An 18,304-nucleotide genomic window follows, 5' to 3' on the forward strand; every position below is an offset into this window, starting at 1 on the left:
GTAGGATCGCATATGCCAAGTAGTCAATTGATCAAGTATTTAGAATGATTGATTAGCTAGGGTTTGATAATGAAGGAAGCATCTCCTTATATAGAAGACACTATATGAAATGGAGGGATAAGATTGAGAGGTGTAAAAGGAGGTCAGCTATGATTAGAGGGTAGGTAAAAGAAATAATAAAATAATGAAAGGGGTATGTAGTGTATGAATTAAGAGATAAATGACATGTGTCATGGGTAGAAAAAGCTAATGAATTAATTAAATAAATAAAGATTTGTTTTATTAATAGAAGAAGTGGGATCAATTAAATAAATAAAATGTTTATTTAATTTAGGAAAAAAGATAATTTAAATAAATATATGTATTTATTTAAATGAGAAATAAGGCTAGAAGAGGATAAATGAATTAATTAAATAAATAAAGATTTATTTAATTAATAGAATAATTAGGCTTAGATAATTAAATAAATAAAATATTTATTTAATTAGACTGGATAATTTTAGGTGTCTACACATACATATGTTGTAAATTGTAAAGGTTAATACTATACTATGTTATCAAGCAAAGAACCTAGTCGGTAAACCCTAAGGAACCTAGTCGGTAAACCCTAAGGTTATCGCTATCGGTTAATGAAGGCAGAATGTCTACCAAGTGAAGTTTAGTATTCACTGAGTTGTTACCGAGTTGTAACCAAGCTATAACAGAATGCATTAAATGTTTGCTTGCATTATTTAATGAAGGAAGCTGATGAGCTGGAACTGATTGAATGATTGGTATGCCATTATTATAGTTTGTTAATGAATCTAAGGCAATGGAAAGTCGGCATGAAGATCTACAGCTTAGATTGAACCGCAATACCCTAGCACAAGTTCCAAAAAATATATGCAAGTTCCTAGGCGAGGTAAAACATTTTCAGATCGAAAGATGCATTGAACCTGGACAAGATTGAAGATCTGATGGCTATGATTGATCATGGGAAATGTGATCAAGGAGATTATGTGGTTACCTAATTGTTTATAAATAGGAAACTGTTGATAAACAATATATGTGGGCAAGTGTATGCACAGGGATGCTACATAGTGATTACTGAGCACATAAGCTTGAAGACCTATTTGAATAATAGAGTATAGAAGCCCAACAGATAGACAAGACTAGTTCTATGTCTAAATTGTATTGAATAAATAAGAATCTACTTTAGCATTTTAGATGTGAAGTTGTAGATAGATTTTATTACTGTTATTTTGTGAAAGTGACAGAAAATCTCTTAATCGAGTGGACTTAACAGTCTTATTTGTAAAACCCTCTAGCAAGGTGACATTCTGATTGAGTGTTTGAAATCCTTTAACAAGGTCACTTCTAACAAGGTGAAGATCCTAACAGATCTGAGGGAAATCCTTTAACCGGGTCACATCTAGCAATGTGTTTGTAACCTTTAACAGGATTTGCTTTTAACCGAGCATACTCTAGAAGAGTATATTTCTTAGTGGGTCTGAAATCCCACATTGGTTTTTCCCTATTTGGGTTTCCATGTTAAATCTGGTGTTATGAGGTTTATGATGTTTATATGCTTTTGAGTTTGCATGTTTAACAGTTTTGGTTATATTATTGAAATATATGTTACCGAGATTGAATCTGATGTTTTTATGGATATTAAGTTTGTATGATTCACCCCCCCCCCTCTCATCTTGTTGGCTATTGGATCTGTATTTATATTAAGTATTAGAACTATCACTTAGGTCATTCCCCTCTCACTGGCCATAAAGGCTATAGAGTTATTAGCTCCTTGGGAGGGCAGGCTTGCTAAAGATGTACAAATCTCAAAAAAAGAAAAAGCCTTAAGGGTCTAGATTTCCAATTCTCTTAGAAAGACAAGAGCATACTCTCCTACCTCTCAGAATTTTCCAAAAAGACACAAAAGACAGATTTGTTCATTTACCCAGATAGCAAGTTAAGTGCCTAGAAAAATTAAGGAATAAACAATGTTTGATTGATTTCTCCTTAGGCAACCTGCAAAAACAACGCATCAGTAGTCATGTTGTTTTCATTCTTTGACAGGCGTATGTTTGGTCGATAAATTCTTTGACAAACATCCTACAAGAAACTGGTTACGCTGTGAAAATATCAGGTAGACAGAAAATAGTCCAGGGTTAGCGTTACCATTAACCAAAATTTAATCCAAAAAAAAAAAAAAATCCTGAAAAGTAGTCTATTTTTAATCTGTCAGAAAAATCGTACGACAATCTTCATAAAGCAAAATGATAGAAATATTTTATCGTACGAGTTATAAATCAGCATAGAATGACAAAAGATAGAACAAGCAGCATGTCGTACGAGTTAAGAATCAGCATTGAATGACAGAGTATAAAAGAATCAGTATGTCGTATGAATGACAATCCTGATTCGTACGACAATTTAAAGGATATGATCTTGTTTCGTACGATAAACTACAGGTGTCAATATAATGTCATACGATGCAGTGAGACTTCTCGTACGATAGTTCACAGAGGTTGTACAGACAAAACCTGAAGGATTAAAAAAAATGATTTTGAGGCCAAAAAAATAAAAATAGTTTTCTGCCCCACGGTGGGCGCCAGAAATGTGTGTGTGAAAAGTGGACCTGTATCTGTAATACACAACACTTCAATCAAGTCATTACATGCATGGTTAGTCAAATATAATCAATGAATAATAAACCATAACAAATCGACCCATTGCCTTCTAAAAGATGCAAGTATAAGATTGCTCTCATATTATAAGCTATACTAGTGACTAGACAACATCAAGACGAAGGATTTTATCTATATGAACATGATGAATGCTAGATTGATGCAATATTAATCTAACAAGATTTAAGCAATAAATGAGCTAAATGATTTAAATATGCATGCAATATGTGAAATAAGTAATATGCAATGAACCTAGTATAATAACAATACATTCTCCAAGATCTTTTTGAATGAGAGATGAGCCTAAATTTATAGAAAATTTAGAAAGAAACCAAAGGCTGAGATCAAATGATGACGAGCGGTCAAGATTTTCCAAGAGGAAGCACAATCCAAGTAAATTGATGTGATTGGATGCTTTTCTCAGTTTTAAAGGAAATTGAACTAAAATTAAGATTAAATCAGAAAAAAACTGATTTATTCTCTATTTCATTCAATTTGAATATTTAATTTTTTTAATTGCTTTCTCTGAGATTATTTATCAATTTTTAATTTGTTTTTTAAGATTATATCCTATTGATTTCTTTTCTCAAATTTTTAATTCTTTCTTGGTCAATTAATTCCCTTTTTTTATTTATTTCCATTTTTGAAGATTTGTGCTCAATTGATTTATTTAATTAAAATTAATTCCTCAAAATGATTTAATGGCAAATTGATTTATTTAATTAAATATGCTAGGATATTTAATAAAATAAATAAGATAATTGTTTAAAATGATTTACTTGGAATAATCAATTAATATAAATATTTAATTAATATTGGTTGATTAATTTGCCATGTGACATTTGATGATTAAAGAATTAATTGTGTACTCAAGATTTATTTAATTGTCTTTGGTTAGGACCTTAGTAATGTTGTTGAGATTAGGGGCCCATGGTTTAGATGACCATTTTTAGGGTATTACATTTGCCCCTCTTTGAATTAATGTGCGAGCAGCGCGTTAGTTCAAAGAAAAGTTGATGTCTAGGAGACGCTAGTTCTGAACTTGATTGATCATGAACTAGATTAAAAGTGAGGTGTTAGCTTGATTCGAAGCGAAAAAGCTGAATGAAGTCTGATTAAAGCGATACCGATCCCGAACTTGGTTGAACTATTAACGATAGAAAACAAAAGATACCGAACTTGAACTTGATTGATCAAGAAGTGGATCTTACTGATCTAGAACTTGATTGATCTAGACATAGTGAGTGATGATAAAAAATTGATCTTGAACTTGATTGATCAAGATACAATAAAGATAAACTATTGAGCTTGATCAAGAAACAAATACTGAACACCTGCTTAGATTTAGCGTGATCAAAGAAACTCCTTAACGTTAAGAGATTGATTCAGATAAAAGACAAATATCAGTTTGATTTGAAGCAATGAAACTGATATGCCCCTAGAGATTTATTCGATTCATAAATCTCAACTTGATATAAAGCGATGAAGTTGAGATGCCCCTAGTTATGAGGTCTTATTTGATTGATTTTCTTTAGTTGAAAAAGATTTTTTTGCTCGACTTTCAATGAAGATTTGAAAATTTTCTCGACATTTGAAAATGTGAGGTCATAAGGTCATGAGTATGCCCCCTCAGGAGAGAAATCGAAAAAAAAAGCGAGGGTACATGACAATAGCCAATTTTTAGCGATGGTAAGTTGTTTGAGCACAAATTAAATTAGAGGATTTTTTTTAAAATTTAGCGAGAAATTGGGCGCAAAGTTAACTCGTAGAAATTAGATTGAGATTCGGTGTTAATTAATGAGAAATTGAGCGCAAATTAGAAGAAAGAATGAGTAGTTGATGAAAAGAGCTCTAAGTGGTCCAAATTTTGAAATTTGACTAGCAAAATGATCTCAAATTTTGATTTTGATCCCGAAAATGGAATCAAAACAGTCAAATTAGCTAAGGGTATAATTTTCATGTCCATCGGAGCAAGTTGAAAAATTAGGTTTTTGGCTATATGTGGGACAAAAGTGTCATTTTCAATTCATTTTAACCCTCCAAGTTTGAAAATTCAAAAAGCCTTCTGCGAAGAAAAATGGTGGTCCCTACTAGTCAGCACCGATTCGAGCACCAGAGAAGACATAATCGACCTCGAAACTATGAGCCAGCGGTAAGTGATCGATCTTAACCCTATTTGTGTTTCCAATTTTGAATTTTTTTATGCATTTTTCAAGTTTTCCACGTGTTTTGGGTCAAGTATCCCGGTTTATCGTGTGAGACAGGATCCTGTCTCATACGAGAAACTGGTAAAAATTCTTTTGTCATTTTAGCCCATTAGTTTTGTCGTTCTAAGGTCACCCATGTCTCGTACGAGAGGTCTGTAAAAAGACCCTTTTGTCATGCAAAGTCTAAAAGTTTGTTGTTTGGGGTGGTTCTGTCGTATGACACCTATTCTTGACTCGTACGAAATGTTGATTTTTTGTATTTTGTCGTATGAAAGATAGTGAGCATTTTTGAAGGTGTAAATGTGAATTTTTTATTTTGCGTTTGACTTAGTTGGATTTGCATGATGTTTTGCTTCTCTTGTAGGCTTATTTGGAATGTTTTCTGATGCTTCGTTGTTGGATTGTTGTAGGTAGGCTTACCGCCTGTGCTCTTTAGATGTGTGTATCCTCCCATTATGGAATTGGTGTGACATTTATCTAAGGTTGAGCAGGCTCATGTTGATTTGTGTGGCTTGACTCACTTGTTGGGACTACCTGATATTCGTGTGAACCACGAGATGCTCACGGCGTTGGTAGAGTGATTTCATTTAGAGCACAATACATTTCATATGCTAGTTGGGGAGTTGACTATCACTCTAGAGGATGTGTACAGGATCCTTTGTATCCCTTTTGCTGGGGATAAGGTGGATTATGATACCACGTTGTTACCTGGACAGTAGGCAGTCAAGCATGTCTTCGGGGATCCAGACATTTTGACTCGTTCCATGAGTTGGGACATACTTATGAGCAGATACACTGAGGAGTATCCCCTGGCATGTGTTCTAGCAGGGTTCATCGGGTGCTTTTTGATGCCGGACAGGTGGTAGCAGGGTTTCGAAAGTGGATGGGGCCGGATGTTAGAGAGGTTGATAGAGACCCCTCAAAGACTTGGCTGCAGCTCTTGTTTATTGGCCCACATGTATCAGGAGATGCATGAGATCGTATACAGAGATGGGCGAAGCATGGCCGTGGGGGTATACATTTTGTAGGTGTGGGCTTGGGAGCACCTTCCTATGTGTCAGCTCATAGTAGTAGACAACGGAGAGCTTGGGTAGCTGGTCATTTAAAGGTATGCTAGATATATCACACAACCCCATCTGGGCAAGACAAACTTTTGGAGAGGGTAGCTTGATGACCTGATAGCCATCGTATGGAGACCATATAGAGGGTTGGAGCCGTGGGATGACTAGTGGCTAGTTCATAAGAACCTGTTTGTTACACGCCCACTAATTGGGAGATCACAGATTGTTGTGGAGTGATTCGTCGTTTTGTAAGTGATGAGATAGTATGGCTGACCCTAGGGGATCTCATAGGAGTATACAACGTATGCTCGATATGCAGATGAGGAGAGACAGGGATGGTCTTCGTGGTTATCATACGTGCTAGTGATGCAGGAGTTGACAGGGTTACACCATCTGAGGTGGGATTACCTGGATGATGTAGCGGATGTAGGGGTATTGCCCCAGTACAGAGATCATTTTTAGTAGCATCCGTTCCTGCACCAACTCAGGGATAGGGTTGGAGATAGGGCCAGAGGCAGGGTCAGACATAGAGAGCTGAGGCTCCATGATGGGGTAGTGGTGATCCAAGTGCTAGCAGTAGCAGGGTACCAACTGAGGGAGGACAGCAGAGGGGTGAGAGTGGATCCCTAGGACGAGTGGGTGGGACGGAGGAGGAGCGAGTAGCTCCTAGACAAGTGCAATGACAGAGAGAGGATCAGGGTGGAGCTAGAGGTGGAGGTGGAGCTGGAGCTGGAGCTGGAGATGGGTGTGGAGAGCCTGCAAGAGAGCAGGGGATAGATTCTAGATGGTCGATGAGGGCACGTCTTGCAAAGCAACAGTCACAGTTGCTAGTGGTGCAGACTCAGCTGGCAGAGAGAGACCGACAGCTAGCCGAGGTGAGGACCAAGTGTGATCGCCAGATCATAGCATTAAGAGTAGAGTCAAGAGCGGAGGTAGAGTCTCTATGACAGGAGGTCCTTCTTCAGAGTAGTAGGGCATCTTACTATGTAGTGCAGCGTATAGTGTTGTGGTTCCTGTTGCACAGCAGATGCAACCCTATTCGTAGTATATGGCCCGATCAGAGGGAGCACGAGCACCTCGATAGGATCCTGGGCATTAGGCTCCTCCTCCACCACCAAGCGATGAGGGAGAGGGAGCGAGCTAGATGATTTCTTTTTGTAGCTCGGATATTTTTTGTAGACCCACCCATTTTTTTGTAGCCTATACGATTCTTGCTCCGATGGGAGTTTGTATATGTCTTTTGACATCATTTTGTACCTTAGACTTGACACGATATATATACAAGATCCGATTTGACTTCATTATACTTGTGTTGATTCTCTTATGACATGTCCTTTATATGCTTTATTCTATATGTATGCATTTCTTTTCAGTATGAATGTATGAATGTAAATGATCATGAATGCCTATTTTTGTTTCTTTTCATATGCAAATAAATGAATGCGTATGAGTAACTAAAATGAGTAATGCAATTTTTTCATTTTTCTGTGCAGTAAGATGAGTGCAAATGAATGATTAGTGAATGATGCAATGTTTTCATTTTCCTATGCAATAAGATGGATGTAAATGAATGATAGTGAATGTATGAAGCTATATGAAATGCTCATGTATGCAGCTAACATCTCAAAAGACAAGTACTCAATCGGAGAAATAATGAAAAGAGACCACTTAGCCAATAAATGATGACGCTCCAACTCTCATTCAAAAGATAAAGAGAATGCATTATTACTATACCAAAATCACTCCAAATTCATAGGATGCAGAATGAAATGCAAAATGAGATGCAACCTAAACCTAGTCACTGGATTTGAATAGCTTAATTTTCATCATTGAGTGCTTTACAATTATAGCAGGTAGAATAGAGTTCATTTCTTTTTATGTGCAATATTAATTATCTTGTCTGCAATAACCCTTTTTTCATTCATATCCTTGGACAAAGTACATATGGACCTGAATTCACACAATAAAGAAATTCCCTCAAAATAGACAAAGAAATGATATGGAACCTCCCTGTAGCATTCAAATAAGCGGAGTTGAGGTATGTGAGGTGATTTCACCTTGATGTGAAGGCTCTTATCACATACACCCAGCTAATTTAAATGTTTCCAGATCATTGGAATCATTCCTTCAAGCAGAAAACAAATAAGATATTATGCCCCCAAACCTTGCTCCTCTTAGTCACAATAGACTTCCTCGAGTTACTTAGAGGGATAATAATCGAAAACCAATATAAAAGACAGCACACAAATAAAATTTTCATGCATAGCTCAAACTGTTTAGTGATTGTTTTCCATTATGTTGTTTTTCTTGTTAACTCTGTGATAAAACTCTTCAGTAGTCAGGAGACAAGTGACTGGCTCAGAGTGGATGACTAGGTTTCACTAACGTAAGGTTGACTTGGTTGACACTGCTTAGGACATGTAATGTGCTCTGTTGATTACCTAAGACTAGGACATTGATCAGTTTCAAGCCATGAAGGTTCCAATGAACTAGGATGTCACAAAAGTGACTGAAATATGTACAAGCGAAAGCAAATATGCAGGAAAGTAGGAATGTCAACATTGCGTTGATAGATGGAGTGCTTGAGTACAAGAGGCGCCTGTTTACCAGGTTTTCACCTGCTTGGCAGAGATTCATTTTATTGTTTTTTACCAAGGTGCCTATTTACCAGGTTTTCACCACGGCATTTTCTCTTCTTTTTTTCTTTTTTTCTTCTTCTCTTTTTCTTTTTTTTGGAATTTCTTCAGGACATTTTTTGATTTTTATGATTTCTTCAGGAAATTTTCCACTGTAAAAAGCTACTGGAGCAGAGAATATTTAGGTGAAGAATTTCTTCAGATGGATGGTTTTAATCGGTTCACGGAGCTTTTCTCCTTCTGATGTTGAAATTTGATAAGCACCAGAGCTGAAAGCTGTAGTAATGATATAGGGACCCAACCAGTTGGGTTCAAACTTCCCTTTGTTATCTCGAAATTGTTGATTTTTAGGATTCTCTCTGAGATCTAAGTCACCAACCTGAAATTCTCAGTGGTGAACTTTCTTGTTATATCCTCTGGACATTCTCTTTTGATACACTCTGAGATGATCAAACGCCACTTGCTGATGCTCATCCAACAATTTGAGCTCTTGCAATCTAGATATTCTATAGTCTTCATCAATAACAAGACCTTGCAAGGAAACTCTTAAAAATGGTATTTCTACTTCAATGGGTAATACTGCTTCGGACCCATACAACAAAGAAAAAGGTGTAGCCCCAGTAGGTGTTCTGGTACTTGTTCTATAAGCCCATAGTGCAGGATTGAGCTACAGATGGCAATCCTTCCCAGATTTGTTCACTGTTCTGTGCAAGATAGTCAGTAGGTAGATTCCTCTGCTTGTCCATTACCTTGAGGGTAATATATCGAGGACCAGTATTGTTTGATTTTAAACTTCTCACAAAGTTCATCTAGATCTTTGTTCTTAAACTGTCCTCCATTGTCTGTTATAATTGATGAAGGTATACCATATCTGCAGATGATATAGTTAAGAATAAATAGAGCTACTTGTTTTCATGTTGCCTTGATGATTGGAACTTCTTCTACCCATTTAGTGAAGTACTCAGTGGTAGTGATAATAAATTTATTTCCATTAGATGATGCAAGATAAATCTAGCCTATCAGATCGAACGCCCACTATTGGAAGGGCTAGTGTGTCACAAAGGGTATGAGATCCCTTGCTGGAGTGTGTATAAGGTGTCCATGCAACTGACACTTTTCGTAGGTTTTAGAAAATTTTATAGCTTCTTTCTCCATGTCTGGCTAGTAGTATCTAGCCCTTAGTAGTTGTCGTGCTAAAGTTAGACCGTTCGAATGAGATCCCCAAACACCTTCATGAACTTTGGATAATGCGCGTTGAGACTCCTCAGTTTCTAGACATCTAAGCAAAGTATTATCTAAACCTCACCTAAATAGGTCGTTAGCAATGATGACATATCGTGATGCATTTCAGATTAGGTTCCTTTTTTAATTTTGGGAAAGATTAGCAGGGATGACTTGGTCACGCAGGTAAGAGAAAATGTGGCTATAACGAGATGAGTCATGTCCAATAATAGAATAGACTACCTGGGACTTGGAAGAATCATAGGTAGGGTAATGTAATTCTTCCACTAGGAATTCAAAGTGAAAATTAGACTCCTGTAGTTGTGGTATCGATGCCAAAGTGGCCATTGCATCCGCTGCTCTATTTGTTGTTCTAGGGATCTGCTGAAATGATATGGAGGTAAAATATTTCTTGAGGTCATCCACCATCTTCTTGTAAGGCATCAGTTTCTCATCTTTCATCTGATATAGGTCGTTAATCTGGTTGATAATGAGTTAAGAATCTCCATAGATGTGTAATTCCATGATCTTCCACTCGATGGCCAACTTGATCCCATTTACCAAAGCTTCATACTCTGCAATGTTGTTTGTGCAAGGGAAGAGAAGTTTGTAAGCTTTTGGAATTGAGTATTTCTGGGGAGTAATAAATAGTATCCTGGCACCAGAACCATGTTGAGTGAAAGATCCATCAAAGAACATCTTCCATGATTGTTCAATAAGGTGCATGATTGATTCATCTAGAAATTCTATATGCAGAGGTTGATCATCTTGGTCTGCAATAACCTGTCCTTTGATGGCTGTACGTTCCACATATTCAATGTGAAATTCTGTAAGGACCATGACCCATTTGGCCAGTCTTCCTATAAGCATTGCTTTACTAAGAAGATACTTAAGTGGATCAATCTTGGCTACCAGCTTAATAGAGTGTGCCAACATGTAATGCCTTAATTTTTGCGATGCAAAGACCAAAGCTAAACATGCTTTCTCTATTATAGTATAATTCATTTCATATGACACCAATGTTCTACTGATGTAATAGATAGCTTGTTCCTTTTTATTATCATCCTTTTGTGCCAGAAGTGCCCTCAATGAAGTATCCGTAGCTGATATGTATAGGATCAGTGGCTTACCTTGAATCAGTGGCATTAATATGGGTGGATTAGAAAGATATTCTTTGATTTTTTGTAAATGTCGTTCACAATCTTCATCTCAGTTGTATTGAATCCCTTTCCTTAATACCTTCATGAAGGGTTGAGCTTTGTCAGCTAGATGAGATATAAAACACCTTATGGACTAAAGACGGCCTTGTAAACTTCTCATCTGACTGATATTCTTTGGGGGAGGCATTTCCATTATAGCTTGGACCTTTTCAGGGTCAACCTCAAATCCTTTTCTAGATATTATGTACCCAAGCAATTTTCCTGATGTTGCCCCAAATGCACATTTCTTTGGATTTAAGCGGAGCTTGAATCTTTCCATTCAATCTAATATGAGGCCTAGCTCTTGAATGTGTGTAGATCTCTTCATAGTTTTTACTAGGGTGTCATCAACATTGTCTTCCATGTTTTTATACATCATATCATGGAAAATAGTAGTTACTGCTCTTTGGTAAGTTGCTCCTGCATTCTTTAGACCAAACGGCATAATATTCCAGCAGAAGGTTACCCATGCACATGTGAAAGTTGTCTTCTCTTGATCTTCAGGTGCTATCTTGATCTGATTATACCCAGAGAATCCATCCATTAATGAATACATCTCATATATAGCAGTCATATCTACTATCATGTCAATGTTGGGCAATGGAAAATCATCTTTTGGACATGCCTTGTTGAGATCCCTGAAATCTGTGCAAACTCTAATAGATTTGTCTGCTTTTGATACAGGTACTATGTTGGATATCCATTCCGCGTAGTCTATAGCTCTGATAAATCCAGCTTTTAGTAATTTCTCTAACTCAGCCTTGACTAGTAGTGCCACATGAGGATGCATCTTTTGGAGTTTTTGTTTGAATGGTTTAACTCCTGGCATGATAGAGAGATGATGCATGATGAGATCAGGATCTAGTCCTAGCATATCTGAGTATGTCCATGCAAAGTTGATCTTCTTTTCTAAAAACAGATTGCTGAAATATTTTAACTCTTCTGTTGATAGTGATTGAGCTAAATGAATGATATGCGGTATCTCTTCGCTCCCAATGTTCACTGGCTGAGTTGGATCGATCAATATGGAAGATCTCTCCTGGAAGTGACTCAGCAGTATATCAAGTATCTCACCTTCAGGTGCCTCAGAGAGGTTTTTACCCTTAGGTTCGTCCTTTATTTTCTCTTTTTTAGAGTCTCACATCGCCACAATGTGGTTTTCACCATCAGATCTTTTATTCTTATTTTTCTTATTTTTGTGACTAAGATACTTGATATCTGCTTCAATCATGTTTTCATTTTGTTCGCTGGTGGAAGAGTGCATGGGTTCAACTGCATTGAGATAGTAGGCTAGTGTATAGTCATTGGCAAAGGTAGGGACATTCAAGGGTTGATTATAAAGAGTGCAACCAATCAGTTCTGGATGCATTAAGGATAAGGTTGGAATAGGCTCAAGGGAGTGCACGGTACTATCATCATGACTTCGGACTGACCAGTCGAGTTCTAGAAGACTACCTTGTGTATGTGTCTCAAGACCAGGAAGAGTTACAACATGATTATCGTCATTCATGTTACTATTTATTGGACCTAATTCAACCAACCTACTTCTAGCATCATCACATACTTCAGATTGGGCTACATACCGTGGTAACAGTAGTCAGTATTTCATCATTCATGACAGAGTAATCATAATGCATTGTTGAATAGTTGTTATCATAGATAGAGCTCCTGTCTCAGTCATCAGAGTCATAGGATGAAGTTGCTGACTCATCTTCAAGTGGTTTAGTGAAGGCATATATAGTATCAACACCCACATCTTTGGTGCTACAAGTCCCTTCATGATTTGGTTCATTGATTACTTGCATTTGACACACTTGTGGACATGACTTTGACGGTTCTGTTAATCTGTGTCGTCTATTCCATTCAATTTCTTCTAGACTGATGACTAGTTCTCTTGCTCTAGCTTCTAGTTCTTCTTGTATGATTCCATACTTGATTCGTCCTATCTCATTAGGAGAATTGGTAGGTGAAGGACTTGCTTGTGTCCTTTCTTTCTTCAACTATCGGTCATAGTCTTCTTGTTGTTTTAATCTGATATCTTCTATTTCCTTTTGCATTCTTAGGCATATCAGCTCTTGTGCATCATCTGCAGTATCCCTAAGTTCTTCAAGCGTTTCTGTGGTAGATGTATCTGAGATGTGATCTGGACCCCATTCATACTCATTTGAATCAGTTTCTAAGTCATCTACTTGTTGTCTACCAGTATATGTGACTGAAATGTTCAGTGGTGCAAACAATTCTTTGATTCTGTATATTTCATCTCTCATATCCTCTAGAGCGTCTACTTCATGTTGTATCATAGCTGATACAACTGGAACTTGATTACCATCTATTTCCTTTCCCTGGGTGTGCAATTCTTTTTGTTCACTGTCACATTCCTCCTGAGTTTGTTGAGTATTAATTTCTTGTGTTGTTAGAGGTAGTACCTTTTTCTTCCACTTACGTTGATGGCAAGATGTGTGCTTCTAATTTGATGACTTTCTTGGATCATATCCTAGTCCAGCTTTATCATTGGTTGACTTAGTTTGTAATTAAATAGGTTCAACAATACCTTTTTGACATTTTCCAAGAGGACCAGTACCTGAATATCCCATGCATTGAAGCATCTTATAGCCTGGACCATATTGAGTTGGAGAAATCTCACAATGTCGTATTTCTTTATCTACACTATCTTCTTTGAAGAGCAGTTTAAGGACATCATCCCCTTCTATTTCACCTAAAAGAGAAGTAGAGGACTATATGAAGGTACCATCATAAATGACTTTTGGAGTTGAAGTTTGTGGCCTCATTCCCTCTGATGGTTTTCCCGACTATCTTGGTGATGGAGGAAGAAATGTTAGTGAGAGTATAGGCTCGATCTTGTAACCATCTATGTCGGTGTTTGTGATTCTCAGTTTCTTTTCCAAATCTTTTGGCAAAGATTCCAAACTTTTAGCTACAGAAGCTTCTCTATTATTAGGAACAAAAGCATCAACACCCTGTGTTAATGCATTGCAGGTATAACTTGTATCGGTAGGAATACTGACTTCAACTCCATTGTAGGGAAACTTCAAGCATTGATGATACGTAGATGGTACTGCTTTCATTTCATGAATACATGGCCTACCCAGTAAGATGTTGTATGAAAGATGAAGATCTAGGACCTAAAAAATAACATCTCTCTCCATAGGTCCTACTCTGATTGGTAATGATACTAGTCCCTTCGAAGTTGTTTCCTCTTCATCATAAGCTTTGATTGTTATCTTCTTTGTTGGATCAATAACATTTTCAGAGAATCCCAGCTGTGTTAATAGACCATAAGTACAAATATTCAACCCAGTGCCTCCATCTATCAAAACACATTTTATGCGGTGTTTATGGATCATGGCTTCAATGTGCAATGGCTGGTTATGTGGGTGACTCAGTGAATTATCATCTTCTTTGGAGAATGTGAGATAATTGGGTGAGGTCGGGTGACCTACCATAGATTGATACCGATCTACATCCAAATCTTTAGGGACATTGGTGGTAAGTAGAGCCTTGTCTAGGACCTCTTTATCTCCACCATTTGGGTCTAATTTCTGGGTCATAGGGTTGGGAATTGTCTAGCAATGTTATCAGATTATTTGCCAATAAAGTTTTAAAAGCCAATTCATATGACTCATCTAGAGGAGTAAACTCATGCTTAGGCTTTGAGACCCAAGGCTTGTCTTAAACCACTCTCTTGTTTTCTTTGGGGGATTCTCTGTTGTAGTTTCAATTGCCTTGAGTGCTTGTGTGCCACTGGCCAAGTTAAATATTGTGGATTTTATTTTTGCTTGGACAGTATCTACCACTCCATCACTAACAACGTTCCTGTTGTTGTCTTTTCTATATTTCCAGTATTTACTCTTTTCTTTAGAGCTAGAACCTTGTGATATTTCTTTCCAAAGTGACATATCTCCCTTTTTGATAAGTACATCTTCCATTCTAAGGGCATTATCTACCATTTTGTTGAATGAAGGGTGTACTTGCATCTGGATACTATATTTCAATTCAGGGACTAAGCTATTGATGAAGATGTCCATTTTCCCAAGATCTGGGATGGTCCGTGAATATCTAGAGAACATCTTTCTCCATCGTTGGAGGAAAGTGAGAAAGGGTTCTCTTGTCTTTTGTCTGGTATTGCAAAGCTCTATCATAGTGACTTGGTGACAAATGTTGTATGAGTATTGTTATAAAAATAGTTGGATTAGTTCTTCAACCATTTTTATTCCTTTGGGTAGGCTTGCGAACCATTCCATTGCTTGACCCCCTAAACTCCTTGGGAAAAGGTGCATGAGGTATGTTTGATCATGCATAAACTCCATACAAGCGGCACAAAACTCTTTGACATGATCTTGAGGATCGGAGGTACCATCATATTTGTCAAATTTTGGGATCTCAACTCATGAAGGAAATGGAGACATGTAAAGGTTTTTGTCAAATGGGAATGGGCATATTATGTCCAAAGAATATTGTTTTGGCATTTTATCTTTGTTTTCTATTCTTGTGACTGCAGTTTGTAATGCTTGCATTTGTTTGCTCATTTTTCCCCATGGTGTCTCTTTCTCTTTAGCAACGAGGGCCTCCACATTATAACCAGTAGGGAGTTTGGCACCTTGTTTTGCTAATTCTAGGAAATAGTCTTCTTTTTCCCTAGCCATGATGAACTTCATCATTTTCCAAAATTCTTTATTATTCTGACATCTATGTACTTCATCTTCAGGAGGTTCAGGAAGCTCAGATTCAGTTGATGAATCATTGTCAGTGGCATGATTGTTGAAGTTGTCATGAGTGTTTTGTTTATTAGCTTGTCTTTCTTGTCTTTTCCCAGACATGGTGGGAGATAGGGGCTGACCGAAGATTGGTATATCATAAACTGGTATCTATGATGAGGACGGTATATGTGATGAGGATGGTTTATTGTAAAAAGGATTTTCTTTGTAAAACGGATTGTCATTGGTCAAAAAGGGTGTCTCTTTTTCTTTGTCTCTTTTGCTCCGAGAGTTTTTGGTTTGAATAGGCATTTTGTAACCGATAGGACCGAGAGCGGGATGTGTTGCAAAAGTCAAGTTCAAATTGTAGCTAGTATTTCATTTAACGTAGTAATTAAGAGAAGTAACTTAAGATTTGGTCTGGTTTCAGGAATGATCTATCCTGTGTAAGACGTTATCCAAGTTGACTTAGGTTTGATAAAATGTTCATTTGAACTAGCTGAGAAATGATCAACAAAATCATGCACCACAATTGCATAGGTACACTATCAAGGTTGTTATATGCTCAAGAAGATGATAACCAGTTTTGGGCTCGCTGTAAAACTGTTTTGGACAGGTTTTGACTGTTCTTCATTGATAGAATCAGAGACTCGTATGACTATATTTTTGGAACCGTACGACAGTATAACAGGTTCAGGATGACAATAGTTATGTTTTGTATGAGTTGCTTCCTAGTACCATACGACAAATGGGTAGGTCCCGGATGACAAATGATTTTGTTCAGTTTTGTCTCGTATGACATAGGATATGGCTCAGGATGACAGACTGTTGGGTCTCATACAACAAAGGATTAGGCTCAGGATGGCAATATAGTATACTCATACGACACAGGATTTGGTGTAGGATGACAATTCAATAGACTCGTACGACTGTTCACAAATTAGAGAATAAAAAATTTTGGTGTTTTTTCAATGACTGGATAAGGCAACTAAGCATGACCAATTCTAAGGTGGGCTGATTTCTGACCAGGATAGACTGATTTCTGACACAGACAAAGTTTTGATCACTGAGTTTGTTGATTTGTGCTCTCTAGTTTTAGTATTCTAGTTTTAGTTTGGGAGATGAAAGCACAAAAAACACGCAGTATGAATAGTAACTCCAATCATAACATGCAGAGCCTATGGAAGTTGGCTTAGAGAAGAAAACCTTTGCTTACTAACTTAGGTACATACCCAATAGCTAATCAGAATACGGCCACTGAGTCTCATGCAATAGATTCTCAACACCGTATTAGCCGACTCCAAACGCTAATGGGGGCACGATATGGCAAGTGTCTTGGGAGAGTTACTATCTCTATTGCACAAAGATTATCAACCTTTCGGAGGTGAATCAGGTAGCTTCTAATATTTATCAGATCTAGTAAGGGTTTTGTTCGGCACGTCGAGGTATAAACTCAATTAAGAGGTCTCCCAGCCTTGAAAACCAAGGTTTATTATACCTAAAGGTACTAAGGAGAGCTATTCCCCAGCACTATCGTTGACTTGATTTTCATCAAATCATGTTTATTTTATAGTGGGTTTGAGTACTTGGTATTTAGTCATTCCCACTTAGGTCATTCCCCTCTCACAGGCCATAAAGGCTATAGAGTTATTAGCTCCTCAGGAGGGCAGGCCTGCTAAAGATGTACAAATCTCAAACAAAGAAAAAGCCTTAAGGGTCTAGATTTTCGATTGTCTTAGAAAGACGAGCATACTCTCCTACCTCTCGGAATTTTCCAAAAAGACACAAAAGATAGATTTGTTCATTTACCCAGATAGCAAGTTAAGTTCCTAGAAAAATTAAGGAATACACAATGTTTGATTGATTTCTCCTTAGGCAACCTGCAAAAACAACGCATCAATAGTCATGTTGTTTTCATTCTTTGACAAATGTCCTACAAGAAACTAGTTAGGCTATGAAAATATCAGGCAGACAAAAAACAGTTTAGGGTTAGCGTTAGAATTAATCAAAATTTAATCCAAAAAAAAAAAATCCTAAAAAGTAGTTTGTTTTTAATGTGTCAGAAAAATCATACGACAATCTTCATAAAGCAAAATGATAGAAATCTTTTATCGTACGAGTTATAAATCAGCATAGAATGATAAAAGATAGAACGAGTAGTATGTCGTATGAGTTAAGAATCAGCATAGAACGATAGAGTATAAAAGAATCAGTATGTCGTATGAATGACAATCCTGATTTGTACGACAATTTAAAGGATATGATCTTGTTTCGTACGATAAACTACAGGTGTCAATATAATGTCCTACGATGCAGTGAGACTTCACAGAGGTTGTACAGACGAAACCTGCAAGATTAAAAAAATAATTTTGAGGCAAAAAAAAAAAAAAAGTTTTCTGCCCCATGGTGGGCCCCAGAAATGTGTGTGAAAAGTGGACCTGTATCTGTAATACACAACACTTCAATCAAGTCATTACATGCATGGTTAGTCAAATATAATCAATGAATAATAAACCATAACAAATCGACCCATTGCCTTCTAAAAGATGCGAGTATAAAATTGCTCTCAGATTATAAGCAATACCAGTGACTAGACAAC

This window comes from Cryptomeria japonica, chromosome 5, assembly GCF_030272615.1.
Source record: "Cryptomeria japonica chromosome 5, Sugi_1.0, whole genome shotgun sequence".
NCBI lineage: Eukaryota > Viridiplantae > Streptophyta > Pinopsida > Cupressales > Cupressaceae > Cryptomeria > Cryptomeria japonica.